General features: G+C 41.1%; 2 non-coding genes across 2 annotated transcripts; both read left to right on the top strand.

Moving 5' to 3' along the window:
• The first annotated feature begins 2,488 nt into the window (after positions 1 to 2,488).
• On the top strand, positions 2,489 to 2,598 carry LOC147291780 (small nucleolar RNA R71). The gene has a single exon (XR_015121579.1). It is a non-coding gene; the product is annotated as a small nucleolar RNA R71 (small nucleolar RNA).
• A 6,798-nt stretch (positions 2,599 to 9,396) lies between these two features.
• On the top strand, positions 9,397 to 9,506 carry LOC147291779 (small nucleolar RNA R71). The gene has a single exon (XR_015121578.1). It is a non-coding gene; the product is annotated as a small nucleolar RNA R71 (small nucleolar RNA).
• The last annotated feature ends 4,590 nt before the right edge of the window (positions 9,507 to 14,096 follow it).

The raw sequence follows: 14,096 nt of genomic DNA, 5'->3' as shown, positions 1-14,096 counted from the left end.
AGTTCTAGCTCATTGATTCAAGATTATGCATATTCCAAGCAAATGACCAAATGAAAGATAATGAGATCAAAACAACGACTTATATGACAATGATAGAATCAGAGTGGCGCGCAACACTCAAGAATTGAAGAACAGGGCTCAAAAGCTCACTTAGGTCATGCAAGTCTACTCTATTATGCATATAATCATTAGTAATGCTAATCACAACCTAAATTCATATCAACAAGGCCAAATGACATAGAATTGCAAGATATGTTATGGAACACTATTAGAATGAAAAGAACACCAAATATACACACAATACTCAAACATGCTCATAACAATCATGCACACTCAAATCAATTAGTTGGGGACTCAAAACGACCTGAAACAACCAAAATGACTCAAAAACTTTTTGTTTTTAAAACGATGTCGCACACTTCAAAAGAATCACATCCATCACTAAGGTGAATGAGATCTAATGAAAACGTGCATTTTGATGTTGTTTTGACACCCTAAGTTTAAAAACAAAAGAAAAAGTTTTTTCCTAACCTAAAAACACCTAAAAACACTAAAACGAAAATTTTTTTCTTTTTTTTCTAAAAACGCTCAAAAACACTTAAAACACCCTAAACACTTGTTTTAACCTAAAAACACTAACAAATGACAATTGCCCTTCCCCCCACACTTAAATGATACATTGCCCTCAATGTATATGAAATAAATGCAAGAATGATCAAATTAAGCGAAACGGGAAATTGCAAACATCCAAAATCAAATAAACACACCAAAACAAGAAATTGTCTTATGAAGCGAAATAAAGAAACTGTTTACTTGCGTACGCAAGTGTGGACACTCCAAGGGTAGGCGCGGCCTCCTTGGTCCTCAACGACTTCTCCTCCATTATTCGAAACCAAAAACTTGGGTTGCCTCCCAATAAGCGCTTGTTTTTCTGTCTTCAGCCTGACATTGCCATCTCCTTCACTTGCGTCCTTCCCTCTTCCTCTTGCCATTGCTACTCTCGGCATTCCCTAAGATCGAACTGAGGAAGCTCTCCATCTCGGACTTCTCCTTTCCATAAAAAGTGACCTCCTCGTTTTCTGGCATCTCGGAAGTGAGCACATACAACTCTCGCTTGGCGTAGTGCCGAATTGTCATGGCGCTCTCCAATGCTTTGTACTCCATGTTAGAGGTGCACAAAAATGGTCTCCCAAGAATAATAGAGACATCGCCCGGAATTGTCGGCACATCTAGCACTATGAAATCAGAGGGGATTAGTAATTTACGACATTTAACCAAAACATCCACAAGCATACCACAAGCTTCTTGGGCTGAAGAGTTGGCGAAGCGAATGTTCACATCAGCTGGTTGCAAATCAGCCTCTTTGAACCCAAGCCTCTCGAACACAACCAGCGGCATGACATTGATAGCTGCACCACTGTCAATTAAGGCATTGGTGATCTTATGCTCCCCTATGCTGCATGATATGACCAACGAGCCCGGATCCTTCTTCTTGCTTGGAAAAGATGCAAAGAGATAACCACGAATCTCCCTAGGAACATTGTGACTATGCCCTTGCTTCTCAACCTTCTTCTCAATAGATTTCAACTCCCTCATGGTTGCTGGAAATTTGGTGATGTCGATGTCCGGAATGAGGGGAATCACACGTGTATCCTTATGCTCTTCAGTCATTTCCGGATCCTCCTCTTCCTCACTATCACTGATCTCAATCACTTCCTTCACCTCCTTAGTCTTGATCACTCTAACTCTTTTTCTTGCAGTAGTCCTCAAAATAGCATTTACATGCTCCTCATTCTTCGGGTTGACGATGGGCTGACTTGGCAACTTCCCCTTCTCTCTCTGACCCAAAGTAGTGGCAATCTGACCCATTTGACTCTCCAAGTGTGCAATAGCCTTCGAATTGGCTTGCATCTGCTGCTCGGTACGGTTCATGAAGGCGTTGGTGCTTTGGGCAAGGGAAGTGGTGCTTTGAGCAATCTGAGCAATCTTGTCCTCCAAACTAGACCTCTCGGCATTAGGGTGCACATATGGCTTGTTGGTGCTCCCACTAGCTTGCTGTCCATTGTTGTTGCTCCACCTGAAATTAGGGTTGTTCTTCCATCCAGGGTTATAAGTGTTAGAAAATGGATCATATGGCACCCTAGGATAATTCCCAACCTGGTTCACTTGTTCGACGTCACCCCCTTGTCCTTGCGCACTCATCATCTTCTCTTGAGCCAAAGATAACTTCTGCACCATAGTCTTGATTTCCATAATCTGTCCCTCCATGGTGTTCGGCACATCAGCTACCTCATACAACCCTCTCTTTGGTCCTCCTCTTGCACGATTAGAATCCCATTGTTGAGAACTCAAAGAAAGCGACTCAAACAATTCTGTAGCCTCATCCTCCGTTTTTGACATAAATGCACCACCACATGCCGAATCCACCTTGGCTTGGTCTCTCTCCAACAATCCCTGATAAAAACAGCAAATCACATACCAAGGAGATAAGTTATGGTGTGGGCAGCTAGTAAGTAACTCATTGAATCTGTCCCAAGTCTCATGGAATGGTTCGTCCGCCTTCTGCACAAATCCAAGGATCTCCTTCCGAATAGAATTAGTCTTGGAAATGGAATAGAACTTGTTCAAAAACTTGCTCGAAAGATCATCCCATGTCGAAATGGAACCACTGGGCAGCGAATACAACCACCTCTTTGCCTTGTCCTTAAGCGCAAAAGGGAACATCCTCAAACGGTACTGATCAGCATTCAGGCCCCTCAATTGTGCGGCTTCACAAACCCCGGAAAACTCCTTCAAGAAATGGATCGGATCCTCCCCATTCAGCCCATGGTAGCTCGGCAACAAATGAATCTGACCACTCTTTATTTCGAAATCAGTGGCTATGGTGGCATACCGGATGCATGATGGTTGAGTGGGCAGCGAAGGTGCTGAAAAATGGCTCAGGGGCTGCGGCACTATCTCGTTTGCTTCAGCCATGTCGACACTCTCAGTCTCTTCACTACTCGAATCTGATGCACTAGGTTGCGGGCTGACTTGTGATGCACCTAAAGCTTCGTTCTTAAGCCTCTCCAACCTAGCAACAAGCTCAGGGTTCATAAAACACACCTAATCAAGAGAAAAACACACAATCAGTAGAAAGAATGCAAATAAAGGCATGGCATTTATTAAAAACTAAAAATTAGCACAAACTGAAATCTAACTAATCTAACCTAATTCTAATGACTAATTACACCAATTCATTGATATTAGACACCATTCCCCGGCAACGGCGCCAAAAACTTGTTGATGTGTTTTCTTAGAACAAAATAAACAATTACCTCATTCTAAGTTTACTCGCAAGTGCACGAATCGCATTAGTAGCAAAGCGTACAAGCACGAGGTCGATCCCACAGGGAATGGTTAATATACAACAAATCAGTGCAAATAATCACTAGAATAACTAAATGGGGGGTTTTGAAAGATGGAAACACACGCACACATCACCACACGCACACACACTTTATTCTATCTTGCAATGTTAATTTTCAGTTTCAAATCAGATAAGCATGCAATAACCATCCAAGGCTAATGACAGTTAATTTGAACACAACATATTAAAGTTTGACAGCTAAAAAGGTTTGGCTAGTTACTTTCTCGCCATTGTTCTCCTAATGCATAAACTAAGAGCTTCTTGGGCCTTCCTTAGCTAGTTAACCTACATGTTCCCTAGTTCAAGCTAGGGCAGCTGTTACCCATGCAGGAGTCATTAAGTTTTATGAGAACGTCAAACATGCACAACATATAAGCTTTGACTATTTCCTTATAGAGGTCGCCCAACCCCACTACCAAGAATAATCCCTTATTCCCTTGTTACTTGTGGTTCAGTGTCTTTGACTATTTCACAGCTAAACCTAACAGATAAACTAGATGCAATTACCCTAAGGTGGCCAGTCAAAGGATGCAAACAACTAGTGACGGGGGTTTTAATAGATAGTGGAAATTTAATATGTGCAAACATCAAACTAACAGACCAAGAGACGGATAAACGATTTGTTAAAGCATACGAATCCATTAATCAACCTACGACTAACATGCAAGATAGAATAACTAACCTACATAATTAAAACAAATAAACAAAAGAAAACAGCAACAAATAAATGAAATCCCAATTCATGATTGCTAACGGAAATCAGAAACGCAAACTAAACAAACTTAGGAACATAAACTAAACAACTAATTTAAAGTGCATAAACTAAATGGAATCAGAAACGTAAAGTATACAAAATTGAATGCATGAACTAATTAAAAATCAGAAACATAACTAAACTAGATTGACAAATATAAACTAATTAAAATCTGAAACATGCATTAAACAAACCAAAGCTATAAACTAATTGAATTCAGCAACTTAAATAAAATCAGAACCAAAACTATAAAAGAAATAAAGAGACAAATTAAATAAAACCAGCGAATTAATTAAAATAACTTCAGTAGCATAATCCAACAATAAAGAAGAAACTAGAACAAAAATCAGAAGAAACAAGGGGAAGGGGCTGCGGCAAGACAGCAAGGGGAAGGCACCTTGCGCAAGCAATTGGCTCACGGCTATGGTGAGCTAGGGCTTGCGACTTAGGGGTGTCCCTCCTTGCAGCCACGCCACTTCTCTTTCTCTCTTTACCTTCGGCTAGCTCTCCCTAGAACAATCCTAAATTCTGAAATTAAAAGCTTAGAACAGAAAAATAAAACAAAGAGGAGAGGGTGATTTCGGCTGGAGTGTGGGTGAAAAGTGATGCCTCAAAGTCTGAATGGAGGGGGTTTAAATAGGAGAAGCTTTCCTTGAGAGGCAAGGAAAAGCAAGTTGCGGCTGGCTAGGGTTTGCACTCCTAGTGCCTTGCGGCTTCAGCTAGGGCTAGCTGGACTAGGCCTTGGCGTGATGGGCTGCTCCCTTTTGGGCTTGAGTGGCTCACGCCTAGCTTAGCTAGGGTCCCTCCTTGGCGCATGGGCTGGTAGTCTTGGGCTTTGGGCTTGCATGTTGGGCTTCCATGTTGGGCTTCAGTAGCTTGCACAAGATGGGCTAGGGTTTCACTCCATGGGCTTCCATCTTGGGCTTGTCACCTTGGGCTTGCGCATGGCCTCTTCCTTGCTAGGGTTTGCATGGCATGCATGCGCATGCATGGGCTGCCATCTTCCTCCTTGCGTGTGGCTTTTGGGCTGCTAGGGTTTGGGCCCATGCATGTGCATGCATGGCCCACTTGGTTCGGCATCCCTAGGGCCCATGGGCCCTCCACTTTTGACTTCCCATTTTGCCCCTCATTCCCATTTGAATTCAAATTCATTTCTTCCCTCCATTCATTTCCATGGATTTCCACCACCTTCTGGAAGCTTCTGGAACCTTGAAAAACATTTCCTGGTGCAACTAGGATTTCTTGGAAATGAGAGATTCCTTATCCGTTTCGACTTCTCGTAATGACCATATTGCCCCTGGGGTCTCCTAGTGTCACTAGGACTCCTTTCCCTAGTTGGGTTAGGTTTCCTAGTTCAACCAGGATTTCCTGTTCGAATCAGGATTTCACATTTCTGGCTCCGCAATGATGGTTCTGGACTTGATGTTTCCTAGTGTGACTAGGAATCCTCATTTGATTAGGATTTCTGCACTTTTCCTGGTTTGACCAGGATTTCACTCGATTTCCTGGTTTGACCAGGAATTGTCCCAAAATGACTCCATTTGCTTCTTTTTCTCATTTCTGCTTCATTTGACCTGAAAACACAAAAACAAGACAAGAAACACAAAATAGCGAGTTCTAACACTCTAGGTTAAGGAATTAGTATCATAAAGTGATGCAAAATGCACACTCATCACACCCCCAAACTTAGATTTTGCTAGTCCTCGAGCAAATAAAAGAAAGAAAAGACTCAAGACTGACTCCAACATCCCAACAACTGAATTCATGCGCATAACCATTAATCACATAGTGAAAGCAAGGCATATAAATTGTGTTCTCCAAATTCTAATAACATTTCAAATAACACACCTCGCTCCTCTATTGTCATATAAGCCATCCTTGACATAAATCCAAGTATTAGACAAACAAGACTAAATCAATACATACATAATAGATTCAACTCCAATCCTCACTATGGCATACTCTCAATGATAAACACTCAAGAATTGGGTTGATATGTGCACTCAAAAGTATCTGTGAGAGGAAACATGTAACAAAAACAATTAGCTCACATATGTACATGAAATAAAGGCACATTTAGAAAGAAATACTGATCTCATGAAAGGAATCCAAATGCTTGAAATAGAATCAATAACCATAGGCTCCCTTCTTAAATAGACTCCACATAAGTATAATACACACTCTTGAGATCAGCTAGGGCTTTAATAGGGTTATAATGAAGGCTTAGGCTAGGATAGGGTACTGAAATGAAAAGGAAACGCAAAAGGCTAATTTCATGGAATTGCAAGCACCAATAGAACATTCTGAGGTACACTTTGCATCTTTGCACTTCATAGCTTACTTTGAACTCTTTTTGCTCAAAATTTTTTTTTTTCTTTTGAAACCGTCCCATCTCTTTTCTTTGATTTCTTTTCTTTTCTTTTTCTTTTCTTTGGGCACGGTATACATACTTTTCTGACACATTTTTGTATAAGCTATGCATTTTCACTTCTTTTTCACCTCAATCAACATATAAACAACTTGCAATACCATAAAAAGGGTAAAACGGATGAAAGGGGTGGTACACCCCCAAACTTAGGGTTTGGTATGGGGTAACAAAGAAAACGGCTTAAAAGGCTCAAAATGGGTAACTAAGGATAAAACATGTAATGGGTAGGCTTTCAGGCTATGGGGTACACAAACAGGGCCTAAATTCATTTCTCAAGAGTTATGCAAATACGGCATGCTTTGTGTACACAAGAAAAGAGTTCTAGCTCATTGATTCAAGATTATGCATATTCCAAGCAAATGACCAAATGAAAGATAATGAGATCAAAACAACGACTTATATGACAATGATAGAATCAGAGTGGCGCGCAACACTCAAGAATTGAAGAACAGGGCTCAAAAGCTCACTTAGGTCATGCAAGTCTACTCTATTATGCATATAATCATTAGTAATGCTAATCACAACCTAAATTCATATCAACAAGGCCAAATGACATAGAATTGCAAGATATGTTATGGAACACTATTAGAATGAAAAGAACACCAAATATACACACAATACTCAAACATGCTCATAACAATCATGCACACTCAAATCAATTAGTTGGGGACTCAAAACGACCTGAAACAACCAAAATGACTCAAAAACTTTTTGTTTTTAAAACGATGTCGCACACTTCAAAAGAATCACATCCATCACTAAGGTGAATGAGATCTAATGAAAACGTGCATTTTGATGTTGTTTTGACACCCTAAGTTTAAAAACAAAAGAAAAAGTTTTTTCCTAACCTAAAAACACCTAAAAACACTAAAACGAAAATTTTTTTCTTTTTTTTCTAAAAACGCTCAAAAACACTTAAAACACCCTAAACACTTGTTTTAACCTAAAAACACTAACAAATGACAATTGCCCTTCCCCCCACACTTAAATGATACATTGCCCTCAATGTATATGAAATAAATGCAAGAATGATCAAATTAAGCGAAACGGGAAATTGCAAACATCCAAAATCAAATAAACACACCAAAACAAGAAATTGTCTTATGAAGCGAAATAAAGAAACTGTTTACTTGCGTACGCAAGTGTGGACACTCCAAGGGTAGGCGCGGCCTCCTTGGTCCTCAACGACTTCTCCTCCATTATTCGAAACCAAAAACTTGGGTTGCCTCCCAATAAGCGCTTGTTTTTCTGTCTTCAGCCTGACATTGCCATCTCCTTCACTTGCGTCCTTCCCTCTTCCTCTTGCCATTGCTACTCTCGGCATTCCCTAAGATCGAACTGAGGAAGCTCTCCATCTCGGACTTCTCCTTTCCATAAAAAGTGACCTCCTCGTTTTCTGGCATCTCGGAAGTGAGCACATACAACTCTCGCTTGGCGTAGTGCCGAATTGTCATGGCGCTCTCCAATGCTTTGTACTCCATGTTAGAGGTGCACAAAAATGGTCTCCCAAGAATAATAGAGACATCGCCCGGAATTGTCGGCACATCTAGCACTATGAAATCAGAGGGGATTAGTAATTTACGACATTTAACCAAAACATCCACAAGCATACCACAAGCTTCTTGGGCTGAAGAGTTGGCGAAGCGAATGTTCACATCAGCTGGTTGCAAATCAGCCTCTTTGAACCCAAGCCTCTCGAACACAACCAGCGGCATGACATTGATAGCTGCACCACTGTCAATTAAGGCATTGGTGATCTTATGCTCCCCTATGCTGCATGATATGACCAACGAGCCCGGATCCTTCTTCTTGCTTGGAAAAGATGCAAAGAGATAACCACGAATCTCCCTAGGAACATTGTGACTATGCCCTTGCTTCTCAACCTTCTTCTCAATAGATTTCAACTCCCTCATGGTTGCTGGAAATTTGGTGATGTCGATGTCCGGAATGAGGGGAATCACACGTGTATCCTTATGCTCTTCAGTCATTTCCGGATCCTCCTCTTCCTCACTATCACTGATCTCAATCACTTCCTTCACCTCCTTAGTCTTGATCACTCTAACTCTTTTTCTTGCAGTAGTCCTCAAAATAGCATTTACATGCTCCTCATTCTTCGGGTTGACGATGGGCTGACTTGGCAACTTCCCCTTCTCTCTCTGACCCAAAGTAGTGGCAATCTGACCCATTTGACTCTCCAAGTGTGCAATAGCCTTCGAATTGGCTTGCATCTGCTGCTCGGTACGGTTCATGAAGGCGTTGGTGCTTTGGGCAAGGGAAGTGGTGCTTTGAGCAATCTGAGCAATCTTGTCCTCCAAACTAGACCTCTCGGCATTAGGGTGCACATATGGCTTGTTGGTGCTCCCACTAGCTTGCTGTCCATTGTTGTTGCTCCACCTGAAATTAGGGTTGTTCTTCCATCCAGGGTTATAAGTGTTAGAAAATGGATCATATGGCACCCTAGGATAATTCCCAACCTGGTTCACTTGTTCGACGTCACCCCCTTGTCCTTGCGCACTCATCATCTTCTCTTGAGCCAAAGATAACTTCTGCACCATAGTCTTGATTTCCATAATCTGTCCCTCCATGGTGTTCGGCACATCAGCTACCTCATACAACCCTCTCTTTGGTCCTCCTCTTGCACGATTAGAATCCCATTGTTGAGAACTCAAAGAAAGCGACTCAAACAATTCTGTAGCCTCATCCTCCGTTTTTGACATAAATGCACCACCACATGCCGAATCCACCTTGGCTTGGTCTCTCTCCAACAATCCCTGATAAAAACAGCAAATCACATACCAAGGAGATAAGTTATGGTGTGGGCAGCTAGTAAGTAACTCATTGAATCTGTCCCAAGTCTCATGGAATGGTTCGTCCGCCTTCTGCACAAATCCAAGGATCTCCTTCCGAATAGAATTAGTCTTGGAAATGGAATAGAACTTGTTCAAAAACTTGCTCGAAAGATCATCCCATGTCGAAATGGAACCACTGGGCAGCGAATACAACCACCTCTTTGCCTTGTCCTTAAGCGCAAAAGGGAACATCCTCAAACGGTACTGATCAGCATTCAGGCCCCTCAATTGTGCGGCTTCACAAACCCCGGAAAACTCCTTCAAGAAATGGATCGGATCCTCCCCATTCAGCCCATGGTAGCTCGGCAACAAATGAATCTGACCACTCTTTATTTCGAAATCAGTGGCTATGGTGGCATACCGGATGCATGATGGTTGAGTGGGCAGCGAAGGTGCTGAAAAATGGCTCAGGGGCTGCGGCACTATCTCGTTTGCTTCAGCCATGTCGACACTCTCAGTCTCTTCACTACTCGAATCTGATGCACTAGGTTGCGGGCTGACTTGTGATGCACCTAAAGCTTCGTTCTTAAGCCTCTCCAACCTAGCAACAAGCTCAGGGTTCATAAAACACACCTAATCAAGAGAAAAACACACAATCAGTAGAAAGAATGCAAATAAAGGCATGGCATTTATTAAAAACTAAAAATTAGCACAAACTGAAATCTAACTAATCTAACCTAATTCTAATGACTAATTACACCAATTCATTGATATTAGACACCATTCCCCGGCAACGGCGCCAAAAACTTGTTGATGTGTTTTCTTAGAACAAAATAAACAATTACCTCATTCTAAGTTTACTCGCAAGTGCACGAATCGCATTAGTAGCAAAGCGTACAAGCACGAGGTCGATCCCACAGGGAATGGTTAATATACAACAAATCAGTGCAAATAATCACTAGAATAACTAAATGGGGGGTTTTGAAAGATGGAAACACACGCACACATCACCACACGCACACACACTTTATTCTATCTTGCAATGTTAATTTTCAGTTTCAAATCAGATAAGCATGCAATAACCATCCAAGGCTAATGACAGTTAATTTGAACACAACATATTAAAGTTTGACAGCTAAAAAGGTTTGGCTAGTTACTTTCTCGCCATTGTTCTCCTAATGCATAAACTAAGAGCTTCTTGGGCCTTCCTTAGCTAGTTAACCTACATGTTCCCTAGTTCAAGCTAGGGCAGCTGTTACCCATGCAGGAGTCATTAAGTTTTATGAGAACGTCAAACATGCACAACATATAAGCTTTGACTATTTCCTTATAGAGGTCGCCCAACCCCACTACCAAGAATAATCCCTTATTCCCTTGTTACTTGTGGTTCAGTGTCTTTGACTATTTCACAGCTAAACCTAACAGATAAACTAGATGCAATTACCCTAAGGTGGCCAGTCAAAGGATGCAAACAACTAGTGACGGGGGTTTTAATAGATAGTGGAAATTTAATATGTGCAAACATCAAACTAACAGACCAAGAGACGGATAAACGATTTGTTAAAGCATACGAATCCATTAATCAACCTACGACTAACATGCAAGATAGAATAACTAACCTACATAATTAAAACAAATAAACAAAAGAAAACAGCAACAAATAAATGAAATCCCAATTCATGATTGCTAACGGAAATCAGAAACGCAAACTAAACAAACTTAGGAACATAAACTAAACAACTAATTTAAAGTGCATAAACTAAATGGAATCAGAAACGTAAAGTATACAAAATTGAATGCATGAACTAATTAAAAATCAGAAACATAACTAAACTAGATTGACAAATATAAACTAATTAAAATCTGAAACATGCATTAAACAAACCAAAGCTATAAACTAATTGAATTCAGCAACTTAAATAAAATCAGAACCAAAACTATAAAAGAAATAAAGAGACAAATTAAATAAAACCAGCGAATTAATTAAAATAACTTCAGTAGCATAATCCAACAATAAAGAAGAAACTAGAACAAAAATCAGAAGAAACAAGGGGAAGGGGCTGCGGCAAGACAGCAAGGGGAAGGCACCTTGCGCAAGCAATTGGCTCACGGCTATGGTGAGCTAGGGCTTGCGACTTAGGGGTGTCCCTCCTTGCAGCCACGCCACTTCTCTTTCTCTCTTTACCTTCGGCTAGCTCTCCCTAGAACAATCCTAAATTCTGAAATTAAAAGCTTAGAACAGAAAAATAAAACAAAGAGGAGAGGGTGATTTCGGCTGGAGTGTGGGTGAAAAGTGATGCCTCAAAGTCTGAATGGAGGGGGTTTAAATAGGAGAAGCTTTCCTTGAGAGGCAAGGAAAAGCAAGTTGCGGCTGGCTAGGGTTTGCACTCCTAGTGCCTTGCGGCTTCAGCTAGGGCTAGCTGGACTAGGCCTTGGCGTGATGGGCTGCTCCCTTTTGGGCTTGAGTGGCTCACGCCTAGCTTAGCTAGGGTCCCTCCTTGGCGCATGGGCTGGTAGTCTTGGGCTTTGGGCTTGCATGTTGGGCTTCCATGTTGGGCTTCAGTAGCTTGCACAAGATGGGCTAGGGTTTCACTCCATGGGCTTCCATCTTGGGCTTGTCACCTTGGGCTTGCGCATGGCCTCTTCCTTGCTAGGGTTTGCATGGCATGCATGCGCATGCATGGGCTGCCATCTTCCTCCTTGCGTGTGGCTTTTGGGCTGCTAGGGTTTGGGCCCATGCATGTGCATGCATGGCCCACTTGGTTCGGCATCCCTAGGGCCCATGGGCCCTCCACTTTTGACTTCCCATTTTGCCCCTCATTCCCATTTGAATTCAAATTCATTTCTTCCCTCCATTCATTTCCATGGATTTCCACCACCTTCTGGAAGCTTCTGGAACCTTGAAAAACATTTCCTGGTGCAACTAGGATTTCTTGGAAATGAGAGATTCCTTATCCGTTTCGACTTCTCGTAATGACCATATTGCCCCTGGGGTCTCCTAGTGTCACTAGGACTCCTTTCCCTAGTTGGGTTAGGTTTCCTAGTTCAACCAGGATTTCCTGTTCGAATCAGGATTTCACATTTCTGGCTCCGCAATGATGGTTCTGGACTTGATGTTTCCTAGTGTGACTAGGAATCCTCATTTGATTAGGATTTCTGCACTTTTCCTGGTTTGACCAGGATTTCACTCGATTTCCTGGTTTGACCAGGAATTGTCCCAAAATGACTCCATTTGCTTCTTTTTCTCATTTCTGCTTCATTTGACCTGAAAACACAAAAACAAGACAAGAAACACAAAATAGCGAGTTCTAACACTCTAGGTTAAGGAATTAGTATCATAAAGTGATGCAAAATGCACACTCATCAAAGGTGTATTTCCAAGCATGCTGGAGTGCAACCCCAAACATGAGCAAGTTAAGCTTATCACTACCTTGAGAAGTGGCAAGGAGTACAACAATCAAGTAACATTGTCAAGCTTTGAGGAAGAGGTAGGAGCATAACCTAAGGAGCACACCAAGGCACAACAAAGAAAGCCACTTGCACCACTTTGGGTAATTACCTATCACATGCTCTCTTTCCTTCCTCTTTGTTCGCCCATTATAAGCAAAATTCAGAAACCACAATGTGAAGGCTCTAAATGAGGCAAAGAGAACATCTACCTTTCTCCACATCCTTCAAGGATCATCCATTGAGGGATAAGATGAAATATTCCCATTTTTTAATTCACCAAACCTTATCCCTTAATTTCCTTTTAATCCTAGCCACATATTCTAGACATAACAACTCACTCATTCTTACAAGAGTAGCTTAGAGGCACTTGGGACATGAAGCTATTTTGGGCATCCTTGGAGGAGTGACACCCTTTGGGAGCTTAGCTTCAACATCTAGAGTTTTCTCTTTTCCCTCTTGTTTCCATTTATGTTTCAATTTGTGATGTTGTTTGTAACTTTTATGGCTAGTGAGTAGTTTCTTGATTTGGGCCAAGGGATTTAGCCCAACTCCAACTATGTAATGACTTTGTGATTTGTGAAATAATGCCTATTTTTATATATATGCTCTTATGCTAGTTTAATGATCATGACTTGTATGTATGAACTCATCACTTATGCACATGAGAAACGTTGTCATGTAAAAATTAGATATTGATGAACTTTAGTTTTTAAAGCATGTTGCATAAGAGTGTGGTAATTTAAAAGCACCTTGATTGGATTGTTTTAATTGTTTGGATTTCTCATCCTTAGAACTTTATGCACCTAGGGTTTGCTATGGCATTAATCTTGGGTAGTTAGCTATCATCTTGGGTGGGGTAGTTGATAACATGAAAGAGGATGTGCCCTAATTCCCCTTGGCTGGGGGTTAGGAGACAATGTAATATATCAATTTGGCATAATCACTAATTATACTGTTTGTTACATGGAAGGATTAGTGTGAACCCCAAAACCCCAAATCCTATATCATCATCAATTTAAACTTGTACTTGAATTTGTTTGCTTTACATTTAAATTAGTTTGCCATTAATTTAGTGTTACTTGTAATCAATCAACCAATCAACAACCAAATACTACACATTTGCACATACCATTATGCTTAGTTACATTGTTTGTTACATGGAAGGATTAGTGTGAACCCCAAAACCCCAAATCCTATATCATCATCAATTTAAACTTGTACTTGAATTTGTTTGCTTTACATTTAAATTAGTTTGCCTTTAATTTA

The sequence above is a fragment of the Dryas octopetala genome, chromosome 3 (genome assembly GCF_963921425.1).
Source record: "Dryas octopetala chromosome 3, drDryOcto1.1, whole genome shotgun sequence".
NCBI classification, from domain to species: domain Eukaryota; kingdom Viridiplantae; phylum Streptophyta; class Magnoliopsida; order Rosales; family Rosaceae; genus Dryas; species Dryas octopetala.
The sequence above is the reverse complement of the archived record's forward strand: the minus strand, read 5'-3'. Positions and strand labels throughout refer to the sequence as shown.